The 20513-nt window shown below is 46.8% G+C and overlaps 1 long non-coding RNA gene across 3 annotated transcripts in view; it reads left to right on the top strand.

Annotated features, from left to right (window-relative positions):
* The first annotated feature begins 402 nt into the window (after positions 1 to 402).
* Positions 403 to 20513, top strand: part of LOC131760926 (uncharacterized) — an 81714-nt gene continuing 61603 nt past the window's right edge. Inside the window, exons 1-4 of one of the 3 annotated variants that reach the window (XR_010841677.1) lie at positions 403 to 1072; positions 1476 to 1591; positions 7872 to 7911; positions 8011 to 8126. This is a non-coding gene — a long non-coding RNA (uncharacterized lncRNA). The remainder of the gene's footprint in view (positions 1073 to 1475; positions 1592 to 7871; positions 7912 to 8010; positions 8127 to 20513) is intronic. The other 2 variants (XR_009336854.2, XR_010841678.1) reach the window with 2 other exon arrangements.

The following is a 20513-nucleotide window of genomic DNA, read 5'->3' as shown; positions in this document are numbered from 1 at the left end:
GGGCCCCGGCCCCACGCCTGGCCCGCGGGGCCCGCCTCAGCAGCGCCGCGGCCGCCGGCTCCCCATAGGGCGCGGCGAGGTGGTCCCGGCACCGTGCGCCCCTGGCCGCCGCCGCCGCCGCCGCCGCCGGCTCCCGCCTCGCTCCACGGCCCGCTCGCAGGCTTCTGCTTCCCGGGCGTCCGCGGGCAGGCACAGTCCTCTCGCGCTCATGCAAAGTGCCCGGGCTCCGGCGGGGCTGCTCGGCGGAGTCGCCGGGCTCCGCGCCCCGGCCGCGCGCCCGGCGCCGCTGCTACTCGGAGTCCCGGGGCGAGTCCAAGCCGCGGCTGCAGGAGCCGCCGGGGGTCGACTGCTCACTGTGAAGCTACCTCCATGCGACCCTCCCCTTCCCGCCCTTTCCCCTCCCCCCACCGGCCTGATCTGGGTTCTTGGGCGCTTATTGTTTTAATGAAATTTTTGGTTGTTGTTGTTTTGGTCCTTGAACGTGATTTGAGCTGCGAGTAACGTGTCCCGCGCTCCTCTCGGGCTCCCTCGGAGGGTTTTCAGAGAGGTCTCAGTGCATCCATTTTCTCAGATCCTCTCCTTCTTTCGGGGGGAAGGATCTGGGCCCTGCAGGCGCCCTGGAGCGCGAAGGCGGCGGCTGGGGCTCGGAGGGGTCTGCGCGGCGGCCTTGGGAGTTCCCGGGCGGCGGCGGCGGCGGCGGCGGTGGTTCTCCGGAACTGGACACCGTGAGGGGATCGAGAGGATTTTCCCAGCAAGATCTCCATGTACAGCTACATCTTTAGGGCCGCTCGGGTTAATATATGTCGTCAGAGACTCCTCACGCCAATCCCGGGGCGGCGGGGGCGGCGCCTCGCGCTCTCTGCAATAAAACTTTTTGATGTTCTCCTTGCTAATTGCCGAGGTCCTCATCCAGGATTGGCTGCCCCTTCATAACCAGAAGATAATTAAAACGAGGGGGGGAGGGTTAAAAAAACTTTTTTATCAGCCGGAGGTTAAGGCAAGTGTTTAACAGATGCTTCACTATTAAAATATTTTCCCCCCAAGTCTCAAATATCGAAGAATCTTAAACCAGGTACGGTATCACTCCGCTTTCTTTTCTGGTTAAAAAAAAAAAAAAAAGGAAGCAGATATTGCTTTTCGAAGTGTTTTGTAGGTAACCGAGGCAAGAAAACCAGAAGGCAGCGGGCGCAGTTCCGTGCGGGGCCGGGAGCAGAGGCGGCGGGCGGTCCCCACGGACGCGCGTCTCCAGCCCAGACGGGCGCGGGGCGCGGGGGGCACGGCTGCGGCTTTGACCTGGGCACGGGCTGGAAACGCCCGCCTCAGCGTCGCTGGACTTACCCACCATCACGCTACCCAGGCCAGGGACGTCTTGGGTAGCTCATGTTATTGTGGCTGCTTTTGAAGATCACGGTGGAGACCCCGGGACCGACGGCCAAGCCGATTATAAATAATACTCTTACTTCCATGTTCTTCAGGGACACCAGCCCCAGCGAAGCAAGACCTTAAGCGATTTCAAAGCGCAGGCACCTCGATTCCCCGAATGCGTTGTGTGGCCGGTATCGGTGTTGCCCTGGTTTAACTAGCCTGTCTGGTAAGTAACTGAATATTTTTTACAGCGTGTTCTGAGCTTATTTTTCCAGTTTTTATGAACAAACGTATAAATACATCTCTGCATTCCTGCCTCTCCCATAAAAGCGGGCATCTGTGGAAAGCAGGTTTAGTTATCGGAGGGGAACCATTAAACACCAGTTTAAGAGGCGGGCCGGGAGGACGGCTCGCGGATGTTTAGACTGCTGGCCTTGGTGACGTTGAACGCGTTATAACGGAAAATGGATCTCCACTTGTAAGTCACCCGGCCACGGGGCACCGGGGCCGCGGTGCCCCGAGCGGCCTGAGCGTCTCCAGAAAGCTCGCAGGAGGTTGGGAGGAGGTGGTGGACGGTGGCAGGAGCTGAAATGATCCCCGGGGCTTGGCCGGGAGCCGCAAGGGGAGGCTGATGTGTAGCTGAGGATTCTGCCCAAAGGGTCGGTGTGGAAAAGGGTGTCTACAGGAGCCCGCGGGCCGTAAATTAGAGGGAGCCCACGTGGAGTGTGCAGGAGCTCGCGCTGAGCCTGGGACTTGCCGCGGGGCCTGGCGAGGGTCGCCCAGGGGAGACCAACTACACTACCTTGGGCGTCGTCTCTGGCAGGCAGGCAGAGTCAGGCCCCAGGCCGCAAAGGGAGTCCCATCCAAAGGGCTCAGCGAGCACAGTCCTTTTCTTGCCTGCTGCGTGCGTTTTGCGGGGTACACGGTTGGGGATGGAAGGCCAGGCCAGCAAGAATAGAGGGCGGGGTCGGGGGGCCACCCAACTCCTGAGCTGCCAGGGATTGGGGCGGCCGCCAGCCACTAACCCCAGAGCCCTGGGCAACAGCTTTGGGAAACGTGTTTTAGGTTTTAGGTGGCCGGGCTGCAGGAGAGTGAAAGGAACCCAGAGAGGGTCATAGAAATCCAGTCTGGGAGTCCTCAGGACGGCCCGTTCAGTCCCTTCAGCAAGGGGTCAGTTTCCCTGGATGCCCCCAGCAGAGGTGTTAAGGCAGAGGACAGGATGTGGGGAGTAGCTGAAACCAGACTGGTGGGTAAGTGCCCTTTGGGCTCAGAACAAAATAGCCACCTAGGGCTTCGAACCCTCACCTTGGGTAGGTCTGCAGTTCTGAGAACAAGGAGAGTCTTTTATTAAAGACCTTGTCCTTCAAGGAAAGAACATAGGTAGTGTGGTCAGGGCTCTGTTTACATTTTCACGGGGGCAGGCCAACCCTGAATGCGTAAATACTGGTAGCTCAAGCCTCTGACATTTGATACATTTTTTTAAAAGTCTGTTTATAAAAACACATCTAGGCCTTGGGAGCAGGTAGACGAAGTAAGATGATTGCACCCTGGCTGGGACCGGATAAAAACGCAGGGAGAGTAGATGCAAGCTGCTTTCAGGCCAGGGGGAGTTTGGGGGATTGAAAGGAGGAGGAAGAAGCCAGGCAGAGGGCTGAGTAGGGGCCTGGGAGGCAGTGTCCACCAGAGGCGAGGGGCCTCCATGGTGAAGGCATCAGAACTTGCCACTCTCAGCCTTTCCCATGCTCTTTTCATGGAAACAAAAAATGGACGAACCCCTTCATGGTCCCAGAGAGCCTGGCAAGTGATAGAAGAGATATGGACCACATGAGACAGAAAAAAGTCATAAAAGATGCTAATCTGAACATCCGTCCTCACTGACAGTGTCATTATCAGTTAATGAATGTGATCCGAGGGTCTAGGGCTTCATGAATCTCCGAAAGCCAAAATGCAGAGGCTACAGCCCTAGAAAGGGGGCTTGGAGGCAGGGGACAAATGAGAGAACTCTAGGGTCCCTGACGGGCCGAGTTCCACTCTGAATGCACGTCGGAGTTCACTTTTTTCCTGTTGGTGCTCTCTTTGGGACATTTTGCTCCGGGTCTAGTGGGATGCTCGATTAGTCTGCCGCTTTGGAAAGCTGTGAGGCAAAGACGCGTCTCAGGTTTGCCCCCAGTTTAGGTGGCCTGTGCCTTCTGGTGGGCTACTGATGGAGCTGGTGGTAGTGGTGGTGATGGAGGGGAAAGTGGGGAAAGAAAAGGAGGAGGGGGGGAGGTTCCTGGCTTAGTTATCAGCCCCAGGGACCCCATCCCGGTCTGTACTAGTGTGGCCTCTGGTGCGCTGCTCCCCGAAGGGCACGCAAGTCCGAGTACTGCAGGGGAGGTGAGACTGACAGGCTGAGGACCACTGAGCAGCTGAGAAGATGCGGGCTGGGGGCCGCCTGGGGTGCCTGCAGGAGGAATCCTGCAAGGGTAAGGGCGTGCTAACATCTCCCCCTTTTCTGAGGCCCTGAGCTGAGCTGCAACCAGTCTTACCTAGGCGGGGAGACTGCTTCACAAGGAGGGCGGCTGGGGATGACGTTTGCAATCCTTGTAGCTGGTGGTGTACCCACTGTACTGCACGTTACATCTGCCTCCTTCAGCTAAGCAGACAGAACTGGGGTCCAACGTTTATTCTGGGCCCGTGTCTCCTGTCTCTTTTTCCTCACTCCTACCCCTTCCCCTGGAAGTGAGTCAAAGGGCACGGGAATGGTTGCATACTCCCTTGCAAACGTTCTGGTCTTGTGAGATATTACTTTTAAAATAAATCTGGTTTGAACTAAATATTTTCTTTAAAACTTCAGTCTGTTTTTAGGGAAAATACAGATCTTTTCGAGGTATTTATTATTTCAAAGGCGAGGGCAGTTTGTATCTTGTGTTTTGCTCATGAGAACTCAAAATAAACTGGACCTGAAAATAACCAGGCCAGAGGGCCATAAACACACATTTTATGTTTACGGGAATTATGGCTCAATTCCCTTCAGTGTCTTTCAAATCTCGTTCTCCCTTATTTTCTTAAGCAACGTAGTAGAAGTGAGTCTGGGCATTGCTTTAAATATCTATCATGCTCTTCTGTGAGGTGAACCCCAGAACGTGCTAAGAAACCCAGAAAGAACATCAAACCCAGAAAGTGGCAGCAAAAGCAGTGTGTTCTTGAAGATGTCACCCCAGCCTCACCTGCTCCAAGGATGTGTTTCTTGTGACACCCTAATTGCTCTGCGTTTCTGTCTGTCCAAGGGTGGCGTTGAGTCCTTGTACCTGCTGGCCACTTAGCCCCAGATTGTTCTAGGACAATCTAGAACCAGGCATATTGCCTGAGTGGCAGCAAGAGTCTCCCTCTCACTGGGGTTTTGTAGTCCCTGCCTTTCTTGTGTACCGTTTGGCGAGTGACAGTGGCCCCAGAAACGTGGTGGTGCTTGAAGTACACATCTACGAAGCAGAATCAAGTTTGATCAGACTCACGTTTGTTTCAGAAACGAAGGGCAGGAAGAGCTGCCCTTGGCTCTTCGGAGGTTTCATGTCTCGTGAGCATTTGCTTGTTGGATTTTGGGGTGGGCCTGGGGTATTTGGTGAGTGAGCCCTTGTGCCTCCTCTTTCCCATCCGAACAGACCTGTGGTGACAGGGTGGGGAGGGGCTGATCCAGTTGCAGTGATGACTCTGGAGGGGCTGACTGCTCCGTGTTGATCAGGAAACAGTTAAGTCAGTGGAGAAAATTGGAACTTGCTGGGTGCTTGTAACCCCCCCTGCATTTAGCCCTTCTCTCTCCTCTCCTCCCTTTCTACCGTCCTCTCCCTCTCTACCTCCTTCTCCCTTGCCTCCTTCCCTCGCTTCTAACTGGCCTCTTCCAGCAATGTTTGGATTAACAGGGTTTTGGGTGTCATAGGACCTGAAAGTGGTGAAGAATAAGACACTGGCTCATCCTTAAATAAAGTCCTTTAGAAAAATATTTTTAAAAATTGAAATATGACTGACATATAACATTGTGTACAATAATTAAGGTGTACACTGTACAAGAAACATCTTAACGTCCACTATGATTAGTGGTGGGAATTTGCATTTTCTCCAAATAATCAATGACTAGATCTTCATAGTAACTGGCAAATGTGCTGCTGCTCTGGAGGGTCTTTATTGATAAGGGGGAACCTTTGCCAGGTATCCACATGTGTCTGTAAAGCTAAAATCCTTACTCAGACGGAAGGGAACAAAAGATAATGCACATGAAGGGGCCTCACTCCGGGGGGCATGACATATATATGCATGGGAAGTGTTACTAATGTAATTATGGTGGTCCTAAGAGGTATGATAAATCTGATCTTTGCTACTTTGTAGTAAAATATAGATGGAGTTTAGAGCAAAAGTGGTGTAAGAAAATACACCTCACAGGATTTATGTCAACTACTCATTCACATTCTTGTTTCAATCAAATCACCTACACACACAAGCAATATTTTCTTCGAAGCCGGGAGGAAAGCATTCAACATGCAGAAGAGGAAGTAATTGTAATTTTGCATACACTCTCTGAGGAAATGGTAAGGAATAGACTTCAACTAGTCTGCAATACAGTCTGCGGTTCACAATAAAATATGAAAGCAAATGGCAGCTTAAAATGCAGGGCTCTGGACAAACCACTCAAGTGACTGAAGGGTCTGTTTGTGTCTGGAAGCCCCCGTGCCTTCCCAGTTCTAACTGCAGTGTGGCTCGCATTCCTGTTCTGAAGCCTCCTTTGCAAATTCACAGAGATAGATTTCTCTAGCCCTGGTAGTTGCTTCCAAACCCTTGCTAGTTTCTTCCGGGGCCTTTGCTTCTAGACGAGGGCTCGCCACGATGGCTAGGTTTCAGGTTAACAAAAAGAAACCGTTTTATTGTCGATATTAATGGCAAACCTCGATGTTTACAAGGCTTGGGTTCAGCAGATCAAAAGCAGCTTGGCTTGACTTCTCAATATTCTCTGGAGCTTAGACAATTAACTGCAATTTTGCTCCTAACGAAACAACACAGAGAAGTTCGTTCCAGAAACGCCGAAGGGAGTCCCTCAGCAGAGATTTTTCTTTTTAACCTGTGTACAACCTGTCAGAATCTAAAACATTTGTCCACTGAAGCTGAGCTGAGTTTTGAAGGAAACCTCCTTAAGAAAATGTGTTGGCAAAGTGTCTTCGTTTGCAACGCCACGAGCCTGTTCAGCCCTGCATTCCATGCTTGCCTTTCTGGATCCGGCAGACTGAGGTCTCCCTGGTAATTTGGGTACACCGAGTCTCCAGTTAATGACAGATAATCAGCCTTTGGGTCATTCGGTCATTCTCTTATTACAAACCCCTCCTGCTCTCTCTGATCTCCTTTCAAACTATATTTCACACAAACAAATAAAGCAAGACAGGGACAAGTTCTTAAAAGAGAGAGAGAGAGAAATATTAGAAACTCCCGATACAGAATGCTACACGAGGAAAGGCAAGCTAAAAGAGGATAAGAAAGGACATCTTATCCAAATGAACATGTTGTGTACAAAACATTAAAGGAAAAGGCTCTGGATTCTGTTAAAGTGACAGAAAATAAAAATAAAAATAATTGCAGGCAGAAAAGTTATAACATAAACAGAGAAGGCAGGATGCTTGCTGGAAATGCGCAGCACCCGGAGTGGAGTTTGTTGTTACAGATTATATATCTGCAGTGTGATTGGAGAGGCGCGACTTTGTTTCATTTTCCAGGAGAGAATGGATTTCTTTTTAATACTTGTGTGAGTGCCCACTTAAGTTAACACAGGCCAAAACCTCGAGGAACAAAAAATGGAATTGCATTCTGCTTCTTGCAAAGCATCCAACTTCAAACGAAGGAATTGGTTGCATACAGAAAAAGCAGAATTCCATTCAGAACACATTGAGAGACTCCGCTAGACGCGGATGACTTATGCTTTTTTTGTTTTGCTGACAGAAGGCACAGGTCGTTCTTGGGGAAGGACCACCAAAGCCAGTTCTCCCTGCCCCCCCTCCGCCCCCCACCCCCCCACCCCGGGGTCTCCATTTGCCCAGTCTACCTTTGGCTGTGACTCCAGAAAGACAAACTTCTGATTGGCCAAGGTACATTTCTGACCACATCCCTCTGGGAAAAGCCCGGGAACGTGTAGCTCTAATAAGAGCCCCAGGGACAGTGCCCCAGTGCCACCTTCCTGCCCCTGCCTGCCCTTAACAGTCCCTTTTGGCCCAAGTCCAGGGCTCCTGAAAGGTCAAAGTCTAGCGGCTGGTGTCGTCTGCAAGCCCTAGGTTTTCAGTCCTAAGAGAGACTGGAACTTATTGCTCAGGACTCGATCAACTCAAGTTCTCCAAGTCAGAGGGGCAGCTGGGGGTTCAGCAGGTGATGAAAGTGTGACCCCTATATTGTCCTCAGCTGTGTGTCTGCCACCCCTCGACTTGCCAGCGGAGCTGGCGAACAACCCATGTCTCTCCCATGTTTAAGAACCCACACTTCTTGGTTTCTTCTAGGCCCAGCGTAAATGTCACCTCCTCCAGGAAGCCTTTCCAGGTACGGCTTTCCTTCTCTCTGCTCCCGCAAATCAGGTCTCCCTTCTTCTGAACTCCGTTCTGATGCCCACCCCCCGAACCCCCATCTTCTCTCCGGTAGATCTCTGGGCACACATCTTTCCCCTCCTGTGACCGTGGGTTCCCTGAGAGCCCAATCGAGGCACTGTACCCAGTAGGTGCTTAAACAACCTGTGTAAAGGATGACAGAGAAATCTGGTGAGTTCCGCGTATCCCAGTTGCAATCGGATTGCAATTTTCTTTGTTTTGAAAGCGACCAATGAAAGCTAGCGGTGGAGGCAGACGTCGTCCTGAAGGGCACAGACCTTCGTCGCCAAGCCCTCGGGAGAAGCAGGGAAGGCTCCTCGGCTGGACCGTGCGTCCAAGGGCCCCGCATCGCCGGCGTGGGACGGAGAGCGGGGACCCAGTCCGGCCTGGTCTCCCCTGGCCCCTCCGCCTCCTGAGCTGTGGAGCCAGAGCTGGCCGGGCGGACGCCGCGGACTGGTCTCTCTAAGCCTTGGTTTCCGCATCTGAGCAATGGGGTAGCCACGCCGGCCGCGAGGACGCGCGGGACGAATGAATGAGATCAAGGCGCGTGCGGGGCTGGACGCCGGGCGCACAGGCCGCGCGCAATTAAACGTGTGCGTGTTTTCTCTTCCTTCCTCTTGCGTGTCTCGCCTTGCCTTCCAGCCGCCGGGACCCCCAGCCCGACAACCAGGGCCGGGACGAGCCGGAGGGCGCCACCAGGCCTCGGGGTCCCAACCGCGCGGGCCGCGGGCGCGGGGGGCGCGGGGGGAGATGCGAGCGCGGGCGGAGTTTAGGCCGCTGCCGGCGGGAGGTCACAGCGCGGGGCGGGACGGGACGGACCCCCGCGCCCCCTTCTACCCCCGCGCGGCTCGGGGGCTTTTCGCCCGAGGCGGGCAGGAAGGGGTTAACGGCGGCCCTCCCCCCCCCAACTTCCCTCCCGAGGTCTCATTAGGGAACCCTCCCCGCTATTTTCAACATTTCCTCAATCAAGGGCCTTTAAATAGAGCTGCACAAACAAATTGGCGGCAAAAGCGTAGATCTTGTCACGATTGAGACCAATCCAATATTTCAGCCTTGTTTGCTTTGCAATTACGGGCAGGCTTGTGGCTTCGGTGCCACCGGGGCAAATCTGCCGCCGCCCGCTTTCTCTCTGCACCGGGCGGCGGAGGAAGGACCCGCGGAGCCGGCGCGGGGAGGGGCGGGGGGGGGGCGGCGGAGAGGAGGCGGGGAGGGGGCCGGGCCGGGGGCTTTTCCTGCACCCGGTGCGGAGGCTCGCGGAGCCGAGTTGAAGGGCTTCTCCTTCCCGGCCGAGCGGCTGGGGCGCACCTAGCGGTAACGCACCGTGCAGCGCGCACGTGGAGCCCAGGGTGTGCCCTTGCCCTGCTTCCTTTCTCCCCTCTTCCGTTCCCCTCTCGTCCATCCCATCCCATTTTCCTCCAGAACTTCCAGGCGGTTCCTGGATTTCCCGCTCTCTCTCGCTGTTAAACCTACTGGCCGGCTCCGTGCCGTTTTCCATGGCTGCTCATTCTTGTTTGACTTTTTGTGCAAAGTCACTTTAACTCGGTTGCAGGAGGATAAAGCTCCAAGGCCTCTGGCCCGGCTCCTGCGGCCGCCCAGTCCTCCTGGAACCTGCTCGTTCGGCCGGCCACTGCGGGCTAGCCTAGCTGGTCTCAGCAGAACAGTAGTTAACTCGAACCAGGTCCTAAGCCTTATATTTCACAGACAATTATATCTCGGCTGCTGTTTCACAAAACTGAACTATTTGCTTTATACCGAGGAGCATTTTTAAAGTCGAAAACAAATACTACATTTCAAAAAGAAAATATGATAATAAATCTCTTTTTATGCATTTTCTCTGTGTACGTGGAAACTACATGATTTAACTCCTCGACCACCGCCCCTTCAGGCGGAGCTGAAGTTATACAGACACCGGCTTTTAATACACAGTCTCTGTGTCTGGGGGGAGGCACCTGCATTTGTCACGTTCAGTATAGTCTCCAAGGTTTCCCACTCCACCCTGATCCGTGTAGCTGAGTGCAACGAGGATTATAATATAATTAGGTCTGAGATGTGAGGTCCATTTTCACACGAATTCAAGAAAGCTGGGCAAAATGGGTAATTAATCCACAGTTTCATATTATTTTCTAAATGACTACCCATTTTCCTCTCCTGTCCAGATGGGAAAGTTGAGGCAAAGAAATATTTTTATGAGACTCTGGGGTGCATATTAAAATATGCTTCTAATGCATTAAGGACCTACATTTCTTTGCTGGTGGTTATAAAAGAAATCCATAGCTGTTCTTGCCAATTAGCAATCTCTTTTAGGCTTTATTTTTATTTTTCTTAATAATCCCACCTTCATTCTTCTAGATTGTCATGTTTTGGTTCTCAATTTTATTTAATGCAAACTTCAGAAATGCTGGTTTCATGAAATTGTGCGATGACAAAGACACAATAATTTTTCAAGTTCACGAGTCATGCACACCTATGTGTATCTCTCATGCAGTTTTCTAGCTGATCGCTTTAGTGTGTCTATAAGAAATACAAAGCAGTGGCTAGAAAGAATTCTCTCTTGACCAAAAGAATTGGCTTGACATTTTATTCAGTGCACAAATTATATTACTTTCATGTGTGTTAATCTGTTTGGTATTAAAACTGCTAGAGTGTTTTAAACATTAACATGTTTTACCACACCACTTTCAAATTCGTGATCTCAAATAATTATAAAGGTTTTGATGTTAATCCCACGTTAAGTGAACAACTATGAAAATACCCTGAAAGCATTATTATGCTTATATAAATGCCAACAAACACAACTGTACAGGGAACACGATTACTTTTTATCTGACATTATCCTATAGGGATATACATTCATTTCTTTTTAAATCAGAGCAGTTTTCAATTACTTTTTAACAGATTTCTTTTCAACACACCATTTTGCAATGCCTACAAACCACAGCAACTTTGTCCTGACAGATACATACTTTTCCTTCATTGTTATTCATTAGCTTCTTTGAAAACTCACTATAATAGAATAATATAAAAATATCAAAATATAGAAAACAATGATTAGACTCTACATATTTATTTCAGTAAGCTAATGTTATTAAAATTAAAAACATGTGCCTGGCATATAAATGTTTCTCTAAGAATTCTTTTTTGGATGAATAGTTATTATTTTTTAAACCAACTCAGATTTTCAAGTACTGATTTTTTCCCTCTAAACAGGCATTGCATTGTTTTAAACAGTAGCTCCTGGAACAGTACCACCCTTAGTATTTTAGACTTTCAAACGACAATTGGAATTGGATAAATACTTTCAGCTGGGAGCACTTTCCTAATACCTTTGTAGGTAATGGGAGTCCCTACTTGTGCTGGGTGACAAACAGACAGTGCACTGGACATTCAGATTCTATCCTTTGTAGAATCTACCAGAAAATGGAGTTTTCCTATAAGATTGCTGTGATCCATCTAAAAAAAATTCTGTGAAGATGTAAAATCAGAGAAAATGAGTGAGTGCTTTTTCTCATGATAGTTATGAAATGATGGCTTAAAGAGGGTTGCAAAATATGACCCAGGAGGAATGCAGAAACATAAAATCTACAAAAGAAAGTTTCCTTAGGCAGCATCTGGCTCTTTGTGTATAACAGGAGAGGCATGAGTTGGATCCGCAAAACCAAATAGATTGAGTTTGTTTGTTTCAATTCAGTGATTTTTAAAATAGATTTTTCACTGCGTGAAGAAGACCCATCAAGGAAACATATACAAACTCTTGTATATAGAAAATACTAGCTCCCTTGATTTTTCATTACTGGGTTGAAATATAAGGACCTTTAACCTACTATACCACTGTTCTTTCTAAATGATTGCATGTTGTCATAACTGGTGTCAAAAAGCATTGTTTTTTTTCAAATTGGTGTTAAACTGGAGTAATAAAGTATATCCATGAGAGGATTTCCATAAACTCCAACTTGTGGAGAAAACGGTGAAAAAACTTTTTCAGGAAGAAACCAGGCAACTTTAACTGTTATTAATCTGGGATAAATGAAGTGAGGAACTGCGTCCTTACATTCCTAGTAATTCTTTCTGCTTTTCCAAACATTGTTAAGTTCTCTGAATCTTGTGCCAGTCAAGTCAAGATGATGTTAGCAATAAAATGACAGAATCTAATCAAGTTTTTTTGCTTTATTACAAATATGAATTATATGTGGACTGTTGAAGTGCTTTTTCTTTGAAAGGTGAACTTTTCCTTTTTCAGATACAGTGATGTTTAATGAAGTGTTCATAAGGATACATATGATGGTTCATCAAGGATAAAATAGCTATGTCAAAAAAGTGGCATTTGAGTCCACTTGGTGTGGGCTGTGCTTTGTAAATTATAGTGCTTTTAAAATCACAACCTAGGTATTTGTAACGAGAACATCTGAGAACTCAAGTGTCCTCAGTGTACACAGGCAAGAACATCTGACTATGAGGAAATAACTAGATCACACACTGAATTTTTCTCATTGCCTTGGATGCTAGGAGTTCTAAATTATAACCTCAGACACATCTGAACAAATAGTAAGCCAGATACATTTTATTGTATTATTGTTTATACCCTGCTTCACGTTAGAAATAATTTACAGCAGTTTTTTTTTCAAGGATTGGTAAGATAAATTTTTCAAAATCTGTTTGTAAGACTACTTCCTGTAAACACAATTGTAATTTATTTTGTTTATTACAAGACCAGTGATGTGCTCTGGTAAATATTTGATCCCAAGATGAAGCAACATCACATTTGGAATGAGACAAATTGGAGAAATTAATCTTGAGTACATTGTAAAGAAATCTTAGTGCATACAAATAAAGCTATTATTACGCATGGAGAGTAGCATAACACAGTGATTAAGAGCAAGTCTCTGGAGTCGGAGGCACAATTTTGAATCTTGACTGGAGCAGCTATCAGCATGGGATCTTGGGAAAATTGCTTAACCATCCTTCGCTTCAGTTACACTTCTGTACAGGGTGGATAATAATTGTCTATCACAATGTCATGATGAACATGTGGTGAGATGATTTACATGAGGCTCTTAGTTGAGGGTCTGGCATACAGTAAGTGCTTAATAAACACTAGTTCTTCTCTTTGGCGTAGCTGTACAATGTTAAAGACTGGTATGCCAGGTACATCCCTGAAAGCTGAGGAGTGTGGGATGTTGACAGCCCATGGACTTCATAGAGATTTGTATGAGGAGATTGACTTCCAGATCTCAAGGTTGGCAGGGTGAAGGAAAAGTCTTCTGTCTGTCTTTAGAGGCTCTAGAAAGGTATGGGGAGGTGGTCTCAGTGAGAGCAACCTGCTAAACTGGCAGAGGAGATCTACCTGCATGCCATCTTGGCCATGTGCGGTGGTCTGTTGGTGTCTAACACAAAGGTCTAAACTAGGAGAAATGACATCTGAAAGAAATAGGATACCCTCGGTCAATGGTCCCCTCATTGTTTTCATTGTTCACCCCAAGAGTAAAACATTTAAAGTATATTTATTGGCAAATTATATATCTGCACTACTTTACTGATGTATTATGTACATTATATACCTATGCAAAAGCAAAACTACAAAAGGTCAAGATAAAGAAAAATCGAATAATAGGTTTAAATATTTAAAGGTGAGATTCAGCCTTATCAGTTGTGGATGCAAATCTACACTTTAAATAGCCTCGGTCACTTAAAAATACTTTAGTTGACTTACTGTTGGATTCATGTTGTCTGTGTTTCTGCATTGTTTCATGGCTTTAGGACTAAAGTGCTTAACGTGGGGCAAGAACAGAATCAATTCTGTCATTTTCTTTTTGATGGTTTCTGCCTGTATTCTTTCAATTATCTTCAGTATAAGGTTCTTTGCAGGAATCTTTTAAAGGCCTTTGTCCATTTGGTGAAGGTTAGTCTAGTTGCAACTGGATTATATACTGCTTCCATCTAACTGAGCCCGCCCATAACACATCTCAGTCAAGCTCATCTCTGTGAGCTTGTGGTGGTGGTACTGAGTCCAAGCTGGTGCTGCTCAGTGCACAACAGGCCCATAAATCAAGAGACGAGGTGTTGGGGCAAAGAATAGTGACTTTATTTGGAAAGCCAGCAGCCCAAGAAGATGGTGGACTAGTGTCCCAAAGAGCCATCTTACCCGAGTTAGAATTCAGGCTTCTTTTACTAAAAGGGAAGGCGGGTGTGGCTGGCTGTTGCAGACTTCTTGGTGCCAGAATCCTTTGTTCTTGCAGCTGTCCAGTTAGGTCTGGAGGTTTATGTTCCAATAAACCTCCAACAAGACAAATGTTATTCTCTGTTCTGCAACTTTTTATCTCTCTATGAATAGGAAAATGTTATACCTTTAAAGGTCAGGGCCTTGAGAATGGGCTCTCCTGTATATTTCAGGAAACAGGTAACATTCTTTTGTGATTAACTTGTAGCAAAAGCAACAGAATACAAAGGTTGAAGTAAAAGAAACAGATCCAGTATGGAGTCAGATTTGTTCTTCCCTCTTACAGTTGGGGGCACTGTTAGCCTCTCTGCCCTTCAGATCTCCTCCACCCCTGGGTGCCGGGGGCAACTGCTGATGAAGACCAAGTAAGGGTGTTGGTGAACTCATTTCTAATTGTTTACATAAAAACAAACGAGAACTTGTACTCTGGTCTTCCTGCACCCCATTCTCCAGAAGTCATTGTGGTTCCCGCCATGTTTCTACCTTGACAGTCTACGGCAGAATGAATGAGACCCTTTGGTGCCCTGGACTTCAGTGTTTTCTATAACTTGCCTTATTCTGCTAGCCGGGTAGTCGAGTAGCTCTTCACTGTTTACAAGTTGCCTTCACGTAATTCTTTCATTTGAACTCAGCACCTCTGGAGGGCAGGTAAAGCAGGTCTGATTCTGTCCATTCTAAAGATGAAGAGATGAACATCAGCGGCATTGACTGGAGATGTCAAATAATGGCCCAAGTTCACACAGTCAGTAGGCGGTTGATCTGGGTTTGAACTTGTTTCCTGAAAGCAATATCGTGCTGCTTCTGTTCCATCCTCTTAACTGAGGGTTTTTTTTTTTTTTTTTTTTTTAATTATTTATTTATTTATGGCTGTGTTGGGTCTCCGTTGCTGAGCGAGGGCTCTCTCCAGTTGCGGCGAGCGGGGCCGCTCTTCATCGCGGTGCGCGGGCCCCTCGCTGTCGCGGCCTCTCGTTGCGGAGCACGGTCTTCGTGGCACGCGTGCTCAGTAGTTGTGGCTCACGGGCCCAGCCGCTCCGCGGCATGTGGGACCCTCCCAGACCGGGGCTCGAACCCGTGTCCCCTGCATTGGCAGGCAGACCCTCAACCACCGCGCCACCAGGGAAGCCCTTAACTGAGTTTTAAACTATATTCATTTTCGCCTGAATTGAGGTGAGACAGAACTATACAACTGAACAGAAGCAGTGGTTCTAAGTGGTTCTTGGAACGGATTGAGAGGAAGCATGTAGGTTAGAATATATGAGGATCAAACGGAGTGACGTAGAGGAAAGGAATTAACATTCATTGAACACTTATTTTATCCTATGCTCTATATACACATCATTACTTTAATATAGTTCTTTACCTGGAAGGAGTAGTTTTCACATATCAGGAAACTGAGGTTCAGAGATGTTAAGTAATTTGTCTAAAGTGCAGAGCTTTTAAGTTGCAGAGTTTAAACCAAAGCAAGCTAAGGTTTTTATATATATAAGTTATATTAATATTTAATTGCTGTGTAGTGTTAAAAATAACAAAATATGTTAAATTTGGAAGCCTTGCTAGCAGTTTTTGTCCTAAACTGGATTTCTGGCTTTGGCTAAAAATAAACCATGACAACACCATGTGCTAATGAAGCTGCAGAAAAAATGGATCACTCATAGACTGCTGGTGGGGAGAAAAATTAGACAGCCGGTCTGGAAAACAGTTCCGCAACTTCTTAAAAAGTAAACGTGTAACTACCGTATGACTCAGCAGCTGCACTCCAGAGAATTTATTCCAGCTCAGTGAAGACTTAAGTTCACACAGAAACCTGTGCATGAATGTTTATAGCAGCCTTATTCACAATAGCTCCAAACTGGACACAACACAGATGTCCTTCAAAGGACACACAAACTGTTCACCATTTTGTTAACAGTTAAGCATGTACTGTTAATTATAGTACAGCCATACCCTGGAATACTACTCAGCAATGAAAAGGAACAAATTATTGATAAGCTCAACAACCCAAATGAATCTCTGGGTGGGAAAGCCAACCCCAAATTGTTGTACACCGTCTGGTTCCATTTATGTAACATTTTAAAATGGCAAAATTATAGAAATAGGAAAAAGATTAGTGGCAACTAGGGGTTAAGGAGCCGAGAGGGTGGAGGGGAAGTGGGTGTGGCTATAAAAGGGCAACAAGAGGGATCCCGGTGATGGAAAAGTCCTGTGTCTTGACTGTATTGATGTCAGCATCATGATTGGGGCATTGCACTATAATTTTGCAAGATTAGGAAAAACTGGGTAAAGCATGCATGGGATCTCTATCATTTCTCACAACTGCGTGAGAATCTACAAGTACCTCAACATAGAAAGCTTAATAAAAAAGTGGGCTGCCCTTCAGTGAATTCAATCCCATGCCTTCCATATCACCTGCGGATTGAGGAAGGTTGAGATTATGAGTCGGAGGCGTGAACTTTAAGGATGATGACGTGATACCACACAAACTCTTCCAAATCTATTCCCTCCGATGATTTTTATGACTGATTGTAGTGCATTCTTACTGCTCTTTTAGGGAAGCATAAAAATGCCACCTCTCTTGTCATAGGACTTCTGCTTTATAAACCGTGGTGTTTTTTTTTAATCCATCAGGATTTACACGTTAGAAGAAGAAACGAGACCACATCGGATCTGATTGTCTCAATCTAGTTTTAAGTGAATCAGAGAAGAGTTTTTATTACCCTTTTTCCCCTTTTCTACTTATTTTTCTTCTTTTTCCCTTCTTCTATTCGAATCCATATTTCCCCATATCGTACTATGTAATCTGAAACACAACGTGTGCATATTACAGATGGAATTAGTAATGTCCTTCCTAAAATGGGAAATATATACTGAATCTCCGAGAGCAACTTACCATTTGCACTATGCCTGGATGTTCTTTCTTTTGGAAAAGAGTAGTGGAGATTTTAAGTGTAACTAAAAAAAAAAAAAAAAAAAATCTATTGATGATTTGTTGAGACTATAAAGTAACAGCAATATTTCAGGGGGCTGGTCTCGCTTTCCCAGGCCACCAGAGCAGCCCCAGGGCCTCTGCTAACACCTGACAATGGCGGAGAGTGATTTAGTCACTGCAGAGGAGCTGCCTTCAATGACAAATAGGGGTTAAATTGTGAGAATTTCAGGACACATTTTGGGGAAGGATTAAGTAAATCAGGGGACTTGCTGACAGCAAATAGTATCTTTGAGAGGCTGATTTGAAACACAGAATCAGAGAATTGAGATGAATCCCAGGTGGTCGTGGGGAGCTGGATAAAGTCCCAATGAGTTGGGTGACTTAGGTCTTGTCTTCGTCTCAGCAACATTAAATAGTCTTTAAGTGATGCCTTATTAATTATCACCTTAAGAAAAGATGATGCGTCTACAGTGGTGGGGTTAAGGTATGTTAATCGAGGGAATGATATTCGTAGTTCATTTAAATGATTTCCCTCACGGGAGAGGTAAAAGGCCCCAGAACTGCCTCTTTATAATAATTCCAATTCTATCCAATTCTGTTTGTGTTACTATGACACATCTTTTCCGAGGAACTTAAACGTGCGTTCAATTTTTAACTGTCAGAATGAAAAAGAGTTTTTCATTCTGACAATGCATTTAAACATTTATTCTCTTCAATGGTGAATAATAAACTTTACTCAAGGATGCCACTGTTGGATGTTGAAATGAAGCCTTTTACCTCAACTAGCTCGCCGTGGAATGAGAGATGCCAAGGAAGGCGACCAGTAGCGCACAGTCTGAAAAAAAAAAAAGGGGCATTTCCAGCTGCTTACTAGGAGGAAACGGCACGGTGGAAGGGGAAGAGGCTGTGAGACAGGTGAATACCAGGGAACAAAAATTCCTAGTTCCACATCTATTCAAGACACTCTAGAATGGCTGGGCTGCCTCCCTTCATAGTTTTCCCAGACCAAATAGACAAAGGAAAAACAAACAAAACAACCGAAAACAAAATCCTGAAAGCAACAACAACACAACGAAAACTTTAATTCGAGCCAAAACAAAAATTGGGCTTTTATGAGGTTGGCTTGAGGTCAGGAAAAGAAGGATAAACTTTGGAGAGGAAGAAAGAAATCATCAAAGCCAAGAGAATCTCAAAGTGGAGTTTAATAGCAGCTATCGTATTGCGCCCAAGCCTGGACCACTCCTGCTGCAGCTGTTTCATTTTAAGATGCTCCGGTTCCTGATCTCACTCACACAGCCCTCCACAGTGACCTGGGCGCACACACCCAGGCACCCAGGCCGTCCTAGATGACCGAAACCCCCCGGAGGATGACTGCAGGGGCAGTGTGAGAGGAAGCAAGGAAGCCCAATATAGCGGTTTACTGAATCACATCTGAGGCCAAGCCCAGTGAACAGTTAGCAGTACTGGGGACCTCCTGGTACCTGTCAAAATTGCACTGATGGTATTTTGTGCAACTTATGCCCGTGTGAGGAAGTTATTTTTTCTGTTTGATATCAATGGGCCTTGGGTAGTAACTTGGATACAACGTTAAAAAAAAGTACTTAAGGACAGAAGTGGTTGTCAGCGTCTCACTCTGGAGGATCTCTTTATTTTTAAAATGTATTTATTTATTTATTTAACTTTTAATTTTATATTGGAGTCTAGTTGATTAACAACGTTGTGTTCGTTTCAGGTGTACAGCAAAGTGATTCAGTTATACATGTACATGTATCTATTCTTTCTCAAATTCTTTTCCCAATTAGGTTGTTACAGAATATTGAGCAGAGGATCTTTTTTTTTTTTTTTTTTTTTTTTTGCGGTATTCGGGCCTCTCACTGTTGTGTCCTCTCCCATTGCGGAGCACAGGCTCCGGATGCGCAGGCGCAGCGGCCACGGCTCACGAGCTTAGTTGCTCCGCGGCATGTGGGATCTTCCCGGACCAGGGCACGAACCTGTGTCTCCTGCATTGGCAGGCGGATTCTCAACCACTGCGCCACCAGGGAAGCCCGAGCAGAGGATCTTTTTAAACACTGCAAGACAGGAGGCCTTTTGCAGAGTTCATATTATTGAGGGGCAAGCTTTGTCTTCCTCTTCACAAAAGGAGGATGATTTACTGTAGGTGTGGCTGTTCCTCCAGGACAGCATGAAATCCTAGAAGTTGGGCAGGGCCACCCTACACCAGGAATCAGAGGTCAGAATAATTAATAATAATAATGATAATGATAGAAAATATAATAATGCTATGTGCCAGGTCCTGTTCTAAGTGCGTTTCCCATATTAACTCATTTATTTTTCATAGTTACCTACTAAGGTACAGTCATTATCCCTATTTTACAGCTGAGAAACCGCAGCACTGAAGTGTTCCACGCCTCACAGCTAGTGAGCTACAGGCAGGAGGGAAACCCACTCTTATCCACTGCCGTGGCCTCAGGCGCTCAATAAAGAGCAGCTAATGTATGACAGGTATTGGGTTCTCTGCAGGCAAACTAGTGAATCCAGATGGATGTCTCTGCCTTCTTTGAGCTAATCACCTATTGGGCATACAGGCTAATGACTTACTGTGTTGTGAGAAGTTACTAGTCCGTGTTTGTATGGCATGGTGATTTTGATCTAAGCTCCTTAATAAACACAGGGAGCCCAACTCCTTCCCACACAGCCATGGCTGTCTTCTTTCTCCTACCCGCCGCCACAGTGGGTCCTTTCCCTGGACGACAATGTGTGTCTCAGGCTAGGTGGGCCGGCCCCCCGCTTGGGTATGACTGCACCGGTAACAGTGGCAGTGGGAGTAGGAGGTGGCGGAGGGGTGATCTTTGAATGCATTGCCTTTTTCTTTTTTTTTGGCCATGCCACGCGGCTTGTGGGATCTCAGTTCCCCGACCAGGGATCTAACCCGGGCCACAGTAGTGAGAGCACCGGGTCCTAACCACTGGACAGCCAGGAAATTCCCTGAACGCACGGCTCTTACCTCAAAACTTTGTTTTGATGTATAGCCATACAGCTCTGGAATGTGACTCTGGGATAACCCACTCAGAGATCGCCCCTTGAGGGGGTTTCCAGAAACTCCAAGGGCTCTCTTTTCTACAAAGGAAGGTCCAAGCTACTTCTTCTGAAGTATAGTCACATTTATTTTCTTGGACCTCTGCCTACACAATTCTGTCTGGATCTTTTGGAAACCTTGAGATGATTCAAACTCTGAATTAAGCAGAATCAATTACAGGAGGTAGATCTGAGCCTAGTTTTTGAGACTTTTATTTTGAATTCCATCTGGAATCTGCTCCAGGATATAGGCCTTTGTGATTATGGGTTGGGTTCCCAAGTTCAGGTGGCTGGAATTTATTCCTTCATTCTTCAGACGATGTTTAATTGAGTGCCTATTTTA

The sequence above is a fragment of the Kogia breviceps genome, chromosome 8, assembly GCF_026419965.1.
Source record: "Kogia breviceps isolate mKogBre1 chromosome 8, mKogBre1 haplotype 1, whole genome shotgun sequence".
NCBI lineage: Eukaryota > Metazoa > Chordata > Mammalia > Artiodactyla > Physeteridae > Kogia > Kogia breviceps.
Note: the sequence above shows the minus strand (reverse complement) of the source record. Positions and strands in the feature narration are given on the sequence as shown.